This window comes from Ornithorhynchus anatinus, chromosome X5 (assembly GCF_004115215.2).
Source record: "Ornithorhynchus anatinus isolate Pmale09 chromosome X5, mOrnAna1.pri.v4, whole genome shotgun sequence".
Lineage (NCBI taxonomy): Eukaryota > Metazoa > Chordata > Mammalia > Monotremata > Ornithorhynchidae > Ornithorhynchus > Ornithorhynchus anatinus.
The window spans coordinates 34117044-34126672 of NC_041753.1; the positions used below are offsets into that span (position 1 = coordinate 34117044).

Consider the following 9629-nt stretch of genomic DNA (forward strand, 5'->3'; position numbering starts at 1 on the left):
CTGTTGTATTGTGCTCTCCCAAGTGCTTAATACAGTGCTCTGCACATAGCACGTTCTCAAATATGACAGCTGGATTGTACGATGGCTCCTCTTCGCATTTTTGGTATAATGTCCTTATCTAAGGGTGTTTTGCTCTACTAGATGGTGCCTTGTGCAGCAGCAAAGCTGGTAGCATTTACTTGCATTTTAAAGTTCTATACAGCCAGATAGTCACCCCCATAGCTCCACCCTTGAGCTTGTGTTGGACTCCTTATTCCTCTAAGTCTTCAGTAAATGCAATTGATTGAGTGAATAGTCCTCTGGCCACAGGGCTATTACCATCTCAAGTATTCCTGTTCATTCAATCATATTTATTGAGTGCTTACTATGGGCAGAGCACTATACTAAGTGCTTATATTGGTACATAGTCAAGCCCAATGCAGAACTTTATGTATTTTTCAAGTAAGCAGGCCATTAAACTGCATACCCATGAAATACTGCAATATTGCTGTGCAGAAGTTGAATCATTTTAAATTCCTAAATATTTCTATTCTGTGATACCTGAAATAGAGACCAGATTAAATTGATTTATACACCTCCTTTTCACTGGGCAGGGATTGTCTCTATTGCTGAATTGTACTGTTGAAGCACTTAGTACAGTATTCTGCACAGTAAGTGCTCAGTCAATACGACTGAATGAATATCCAACAGATGATCACTCTCTCCACCTTCAAAGCCTTATTAAAAACACATTCCTCCAAGAGGCGTTCCCCGACTAAGCCCTCATTTCCTCTTCTTCCATTCATTCTCTTTTATATTGCCCTTGGATTTTCTCCCTTTATTCACCCCCTCCCCCCCAGCATTTATGTACATGTCCATAATTTATTTATACATTTAATATCTGTATTGCTCTCTAGACCATAAGCTCATTGTGGGCAGGGAACATATCTACCTACTCTGTTATACTGTAATAATAATAATAATTGTGTTATTTATTAAGTGCTTACTATGTGCCAGGCACTGTTCTAAGCTCTGGGGTGAATATGAGCAAATCAGGTTGACACAGTCCCTGTCCTATATGGGGCTCCCAATCTTAATTCCATTTTACAGATGAGGTAACTGAGGTGCAGAGAAGTGAAGTGACTTGCCCAAGATCACACAGCAGACATGTGGCAGAGTCAGGGTTAGGACCCAGATTCTTCTGACTCCTAAGCCTGTGCTGTATGCACTAGGCCATGCTGCTTCTACTCTCCCAACAGTGCTCTAGAGTAAATGTTAAATATGATTGATCTCAGACTCTATCCTCCACATTACTTGAGCCATCAACATTAGTCCTTTATTTGTCAGGCATGAACAGTTTCATAACCCTTTGCTTTGGGATGCAATGGTTGTGAGTTTTAGCTTAACAGAAACTATTTTTATGGTGTTGCTTTTGAGTTTCAGAACAAACTCTTCTATCTTTAGAACATTTTAAGAAACTATGTCCACAAGATAGAACTTTTTAATCATAATTAGTCACTGTTGGGTTTTTTTTCAATGAGCGAACATAGAGGGTTGAATTACTATATAAATCTGTCATTACATTATTGTGGCCAATTGTGAGAAAATCTACTGAGATTAAAAACAGTCCTACTATTTTATAGGTTGATAATTTCCACAAATATTAATAAATGGAAATAGTATGGCTATGGATTTGATAGTAGGATGGAGATCCTTTCAGTAACTCACTGTGATATACCATTTGGGATATAGATCTACCTGAAAAGAGTTTCTTTTAAATGTAAATACACCAGAACTGGTTCAGTTGGTTTGCTCATTCTTATGATGGATTAATGATTAACCTTGATTCTTCAAGATACTTTTGAAATACAAGAAAGATTACAAATCTCTAAACAATCTTCCTTTATACCCAAAGCCATGTTTTTTCCTTTAAATGGCCTATTTTCCGAGCTGTGGCCAAAAATCAGGGCAGCCTGGGAGAAGGAAGAGACTCTCCCATTTGATAGTCTGGTTTACACAATTTTCTGCCTTAATATGATACAGCTGAGACCATTGTGGCACCTTGTGGTTCAGAGTCAAAGACTCTAGCAGGTGGCCATCCTGGTAGAGCCACTGGGAATCTTAATAAGCTCATCTCAGCTGGAAGGTGCACTTTGCTGGTCTTTTTATTTCCTCTAATTCAGGAGCTTCCCCAAGAAACAAATCCCATTCAGATGAACGATCATTATACTTGCCAATTTGTTCCTGGATTCTGAGCAAGCTGGTTCAATAACTAGAAAACTACTTCATAGTGAGTTCCTTTTTTGTTCACATATGCATACGTGCACTGCAGAAAACAAGACATATAAACAGTAATGACCTTTGGGGAGATGTCATACTTAGATGCAAAACACTGTAAAAGCAAATATTGGATTTACTGGGGAATACAAACAAATGCTTAGCTCTGTTCTTCAGCCTCTTTTGTTTCACCTGATGACAAAGTCCTGGGGAAGGTGTTCCACTAAGGTGATTATCTCAGTCTCCATGAGGCTTCTATGCAAGCCTCAGAAATAACTTATTCCTTCCAATGATTTTTTTCATTTTTAGTTTTTTATGGTATCTGTTAAATGCTTACTATGTTCCAGGCCCTACACTAAGCACTGATGAAAATACAAAATAATCAATTTGGACACAATACCTGTCCCACATTGGACTCACAGTTTCAATCCCCATTTTACAGGTGAGGTAACTAAGGCATAGAGAAGTTAAGTGACTTGCCCAAGGTCACACAGCAGACAAGTAATGGAGCTGGGATTAGAATCCAGATCCTTCTGACTCCCAGGCCTGTGAGGGTTCAAGAACCTGTAACCCCATTCTTACCTGGGCTGAAAGTATTCTTTGAAGCATGGAAAATATGATCCTTAAGTGCAGGGAAAAGGGAAGTAGCAAGGTGATGAGAGAGAAGGGTTGTGACCAGGAAAATTGGACATCCAGCTATACAAGTTTCAAACCGGTTGACCCCTGAAACAATTTGGTTGTTTGGCCACTGAGGATGTATTAAGTACAAGTCATCTGCTCAGCAAGTTTAATAACTCCATTACTCGAACTGTGGGCTTTTACTAACTTTATATGTTTTGCTAGACCACACTGTTCAAACCTTCAGCTATTTTTTTTTCCTATTGACATTATTTCTTAATAATTTGATGGGGAAAATAAAAGCTTTTTGACTATGAAATTGCTTTTGTCATTTTATGGCTCAGCAATTTGTCTTCAGTAATCAATGTCTTTCTACTAAGTTGACTGTCAGCTTCTGCACAATTGCCTGTGTGCATTCGTGTGTGTGTGTGTGTGTGATTGTGTGTGTGTCTGTATGCATGCATGCAGAGCTGACACCAAAGGGGATTGAGTCTTCTGCTCTGTTGTCTGACCTGTCGTTAGCCCCTCCTTGGGGGAAGGCAAAGTTATTACTGCAGCTGTCTAAGAGGATGTGAACCATTTGGTCACATGAAAGAAAAGTTAATTCTAGTACATATGTTGTTGATTTTTCAATTCTTAAGTGAACCATGGAGGACTCACTAATAGATTTTTTGTATGTTTTATGTTGTGATAGCAATGCCATCTTCATATAAATCTGAACACATGAGTTATTCTGGAGACTTGTGCTAGGAGAAAAAAAAATCACAGCAAATTATTTTTCACCCTATGTTTTTCTTAGTTTTCCTACAGTGGTATAGTTTCCTGCTGAAATGTCACTTGAGTCTTACAAAGAGAAATTGTTTTGATCAACCATCTCCTCACTTTCCAAGGTGTCCTGGAGGCTGGTTGTAAAGCAGCTGCTCACCAAAATAAATTTGATTACTTATAGGGAAGCAGCATGGCCTAGTGGAAGAAGCCAGGTTTGGGAATCAGAGGGCCTTGATTCTAAATCCTTGCTCCACCACTTGTCTGCTGTGTGACCTTGGGTAACCCACTTTACTTCTCTGGGCCTCAGTATCCTCATCTGTGAAATGGAGATTAAGTGCCTGTTCTCCTTCTTTCTTAGACTGTGAACCTAATGAAGGACAGGGACTTTGTCCAATCTGATTATCTTGTATCTACCCCAGTGCTTAGTACAATGCTTGGCACATAGTAAGTGCTTAACAAAAGCCACCATTATTATTATACTAACCCATTACTCCATGTTCCTTAACCATACTGAATATATCTGGTAAATATCTGCTGTTGTGCTGTGTTGGCATCTAACAACTGGCATTCTTCCACCCAGCCCTTATACTCTAATGTAGTATTTGCAGTGTAGTATTCACAGTAGATCAATTCCTTTCTAATGGTACTTCTTTGATACTGATTACAAAAGAAAACAAAGTGACTATTTTAAAATACATCATAAAACACAGACTTCAAACCTAACCCCTCCATTCCTCCCCTGCCCCACACAAAAAAAAATCCCTTGGAGGATTTATCCAGATACAATTGCCTCATTTGGGATTTTCATCTAAACAATCTTATTCAACATAATGTGTCCTAAATTATATAAATTAGATTAAAAACCTTAACTTTGAAACTGCAAATAATATACTTACCCTAAGCTTTCAGAAGTATAAGGAATGCCCTGCCTTCTGGAAATCTGACTTGTACAGAACAAGACAAAGTCAGCTCTGTAAAGCCAGATAGCTAATTATACTGAAGACACCCACACTAGCAGAGTATAAAAATTCATTTTAGGGATTTCTCCCTGGGTGTACTATTTGTTTATCCTATGCTGTTGTAGCTCTTTCAAGAACTGCAACCATAACCATTTACTGCTAAGGTCCAATATCAGCCATCTCCAGCTGAATTTGACAAGTTTCACTATTTCAAACTGAGATTCATTGTCAGGTTTAATGGGGTCAGCTGCATTCATTCTCTCACAAAGATAACAAAATACATCTTTAAAAAAAGGCTACTACTCTTTGTTTACCCTGATTTTTATGACTGCATGCCTTTGGAAAGTTCTATTTCCCTTCTGTATTCATTCACAAGGCCTGAGAAAGCACATATAGTCTCCTGGGATTATCTGGGAGCTCATCTCCCATTCCATGTTAGCATTCTTCAACAATGCCATTGCATCTTGTACAGAGAAAAAAAACATCAAACCACACGATACTTTCCCTTCTGGGGACTTGGGTCTTTGCATCTTCTGGCCTTCTGGGAGGCTCCAGAAAAGACTCCAGAGTCCAAAAAAGCTAGAAATAGGATCACAGGAGCAGCACCAAAGTGCCAAGATCCCCGAACAGCAGCCGATCAGAAGGAATATAAGACAATGAGCCAAAACACAGGAAATTGCATACTTGGCAAAATAAATGCCCTGAATTTCAAACTCATTTTTTTCAGCCCTACTGTGTTAAATTGCAACAAAAAGAGTTCAGGTCTCCTTAATATTAATCTGCTAACAAGTCAAATATTATTAATAATGTTAAAACACAGAGTTTGTGAATGTTTTTCATGTTGCTATGAGACATGCCCATACAGAGTTTATGAAATAAATTAAGGGATATTTCAACTGTAGACTTCTCAGTTGAACCCTGACAGGATTCAATTTCTGTTGTGACATACAAGTGACTTGACATGATGGTGGCCTCATTCTTCAACAGTTTTAGATTTAAGTGGACTGAAAAATTCTAGAATCCAGCCAGCCTTCTCGCCCTTCAGCCCCTATAGTTGAGATATTGAGCAACATGGATATTGAAAGCTCTGAATCCTAGGCTTAAACAGTGAACTATTGGTTCTGTGAACTTTTATTAAGAGAGTTCTTTGAATCATGTAATTCTTAATTTCAAAAGAAGAAAATATTAAAATTATATCATAAATCCCAGATCTAAAAAACCCCCAAAAACAAAAAAACCCCAAACAACCCAACATCTTTCTTGGACTTTTAAAGAACAGGTTACAGCTATTGAAAAACCTTATTCATCTTGGAGATGTTGGTTTACATACTTTGTGCATTTGATTTTCCAGTTGTTGATAAACGGATGGCATTCCTTTGCTTTCAATTTGAAAACAAATGAATGGAATCCATTTTATGGAGTTATCAGATTTCTATATAAATACATGAATAAAGTGAAGAACACACATGCTAAAATAAAGACTCTCAATTGGCATTAGTAAAGAGTAAGCTTTTCTTACTATTGACTTACCTTGATCCTATCCAAGTGTGTGGGTGTAGTTACAAAGACTTATGCACAATGAATATCTTTCATCTCACATTTTTTTTCCACCTAAAGCTGTCCCTGTGCCATATCAATATTTGCTATTTGCAATGTATGGCAGCTGGCCACCCCAAACTACCCTCCTGCTACTCTCAAAAACTTTCTTCTCATACTCCCTTGCCCTCAATCACACACACACTCATAAATGAATTTCACTGTCAAAGGCATATGTTCAGCATGTAGGATAAATATATATGACTGAATGGCAGCAAGAAGGCTATTTTTGCATATTCACAGCTTTGTGGGCTAAAAATTGAATACAGGCAAAAGGGAAGTCACATGATAACTTGCTGGAGCTGAACCAATGCTAGTTTGGGAATTGGCTTTAGGAGAGGAGGGACAGATAGAGATATAAAACACCTGAGGGGAATAAAATGCATGTTTTAGCTATGGAGTAGGTGCCACAAGAATGTCCACTTTAAAGGATCTAAGAGAAGGCAGGTGGAGGATTAAGCATGTGATTGAAAAAAAAAAAGACAGAGCCAGCTATAGTCTGTGGAAAATGAGTAACTTTAAAATGTTTGTGAACCTGGTTTGTTATTTGGACGGTGGCACAACACTGGAGACTGATTTGTTGTTTTTGTGACTTGATTTGGTTTTCACCTTGTACTGATGCAACTTTGTTCTGTGCTGTAAATGTGCAATGATAATAATAGTGGTACTTGTTCAGTGTTTACAGATGCCAAGCACTTGGGTAAATACAACTAGATCAGACACAGTCCCTGTCCCACATGGAGCTTAAAGTCTAAGGATCAGGTAGAACAGATATTTAATCCCCACTTTCCAGAGGAGAAAACTGAGGCCAGAGATGTTAAATGACTTGCCCAAAGTCACACAGCAGGTAAGAGCTGGAAATATAATCCAGGTCTCCCAAATACTTCTCCTCTGCACTTTCCACCGGGACATGCTGCTTTTCAATTTCTGTTTATAATTTTACTTAATACTTGAACTCTATTTCTTTATCTTGAGTAAAATACATTCTATCTCAGCGCTGTTCGGCATTTCCACATCCATATTTAGGCCTCAGTACCAAGGAAGGGATTGGGAGTAAGAAAACCACTCCTAGATCAATTTTTGGACCCAGCATAGAGCAGGGACAAATAAACCCTGTCTGATGGGTGGGGCCTATCATTCTAAATCATGGGATTGTGGCATCGATTGACCTAAGTAATCTCACGATACACTAGCTGGGAAATATTCCCGTGGGAGTACAGAAGGTTAAGGGCCTTGAGATTACCATAAACTCAGTTCAGGTTGAGGGAATTCAGTACAATGGAGCTCTTTGGGGGATTACATCAATGGAATCCCAGGGGGTATGGACCAAACCATCGGAGTACATGTTGCCCTTTTTTATTACAAGGTTTACTAGTTTTCCCATACTAAGCCCTTCATTCACCCTAGCCTCCCTCTCCTCTGCATTGATTATGCACTTGGCTATGTACCTCTAAAGCACTTTGATACTCATTCTAGCCTCACAGCACTTATGTACATAACTTTCTACACTATATGTTCCCTTATCTGTAATTTATTTTAATGTCTGTCTCCCACTGTAAACTGTAAGCTCCTTGCGGGCAGGAATTACATCTACTAACTCTATCGCATTGTGCTTTCCCAAGCATTTAGGACAGTGCTCTGCACACAGTAAGTGCTCACTGAATACTATTGACTGATAGGTTGCTTTCTGTGTGCAAAGCACTGAACTGAGCATTGGGGAAGAGTACAGTGTCTGTTTATTGTTATATTGTACTCTCCCAAGCACTTAGTATGGTGCTTTGCACACAGTAAGTGCTCAATAAATATGATTGATTGAATGAATGAATGAGTACAATACAGGACCAGTAACACACAGTTCCTGGCCTTCAAGGAGCTCATAATCTAAAAGTGGGGGCTGGACACTGCCAACTGACACGAGGAAAGATTAAAAACATAAACAAAGCAACAAAAGAATAAGACAACAAACACAACGAGCAGTCTAAGAGCCATTTTTAGGCTCTACGCTTCTCAGGCTGTTCTGTGCAAGCGTTTCTCTCTCTCTCGCTGTGTGTGTTTGTGTGTCTTCTCACTCGTTCTGTGTTTCTCGGAGTGTTTCACTCTGTGTGTGAGCCCCTCTGAGTCTGTATTTACATGTGTCTCTTTGTATGTCTGTGTTTGTCCATGTCTCTGTCTCTCTGTGCCTCTGTATGTGCCTGTCTCTCTCTGTTAATGTCTCCATATGTCTATCTCTTTGTGTGTCTTTGTATGTCTCTCTGTGTATGTGTTTCTGTCTAGGTATGTGAGTATGTCTGTCATGTCTCTATGTGCATCTGTGCATGCCTCTGTGTAGGTGCATGTCTCTTTCTGTGTTAGTGTCTGTGTGTGCGTGTCTCTGTGGGTGTGCATCTCTGTAAAACTGGGTCTCTGGATATGTCTCTCTGTGCCTAGGCATTTCTCTCTCCATATACATGTCTCTCTCTCTCTGCATTTCTCTTTGCAGCTTTCTCTCTGTGCATGTCTAAATGTGCATATGTATACCTCTGTGTGTGTTTGTGTATGTGTCTCAGTTTGCATGTTTCTCTGTGTGCATGAATCTATCAATAAATCAAGCAATCAATCATATTCACTGAATACTTCCTGTTTGCAGAGCTCTTTACTAAGACACAGTCCGTGCACACAATGAGCTTACAGTTTAGAGGGGGAGACAGACATTAATATAAATAAATTATGGATATAAACATAAGTACTGTGTGTGTTTAAAACATTTTTCCTGTGCATTTGTGTGTGTGTGTCTGTGGGTGTCTCTCCCTCTCCCCCCCTAGATTGCAAGCTCCTTATGGGCAGGGAATGTGTCTACCAATGCTGTTATATTGTACTCTCCCAAGTGCTTAGTCCAGTGCTTTGCACAGAGTAAGTGCTCAATAAATATGATTGATTGATTCTGTGTCTGTGTGTGAGTCTATCTGTGTCTCTCTGTGGGTGCATCTCTCAAATTAAATTATTTATTTATATTAGTGTCTGTCCCCCTCTTGACTGAAAGCTCATTATGGTCCACCAACTCTGTTGAATTGTACTCTCCCAAAAGCTTAGTCCCCCTCTCAGGGTCACACCTGGAGAGTTTCCAGTACTCTACCAGTCTTGGCTATGGGAGGGAGAGTCAAGTAGAGGCATACCCGTTCCATTCCTAGCTTGGGCAGTGACTAGCGAGTGGAAGGCAATCTGCTACAAGTCAAAACTCACGTGTGCTGGGCAACAGTGGCATGGGAGAGAGTCGAGGGTGGAGACTCAAGTTTACTGTGTGGAGGAAGGCAATGGTAAACCATTGGTAAATGGTAAACCACTTCTGTATTTTTACCAAGAAAACTCTATGTATACCCTACCAGAAAGATTGCACTTGGAGAGTATAGAATTCTGGGAGAGATGTGTTCATGGAGTCGCTATGGGTCAGAGATG

At 39.5% G+C, this 9629-nt stretch overlaps 1 non-coding gene across 1 annotated transcript; it reads left to right on the top strand.

The window, feature by feature from the left end:
* Positions 1 to 9268: 9268 nt before the first annotated feature.
* On the top strand, positions 9269 to 9406 carry LOC114808272. Its single transcript, XR_003756119.1, has one exon. It is a non-coding gene; the product is annotated as a small nucleolar RNA SNORA7 (small nucleolar RNA).
* The last annotated feature ends 223 nt before the right edge of the window (positions 9407 to 9629 follow it).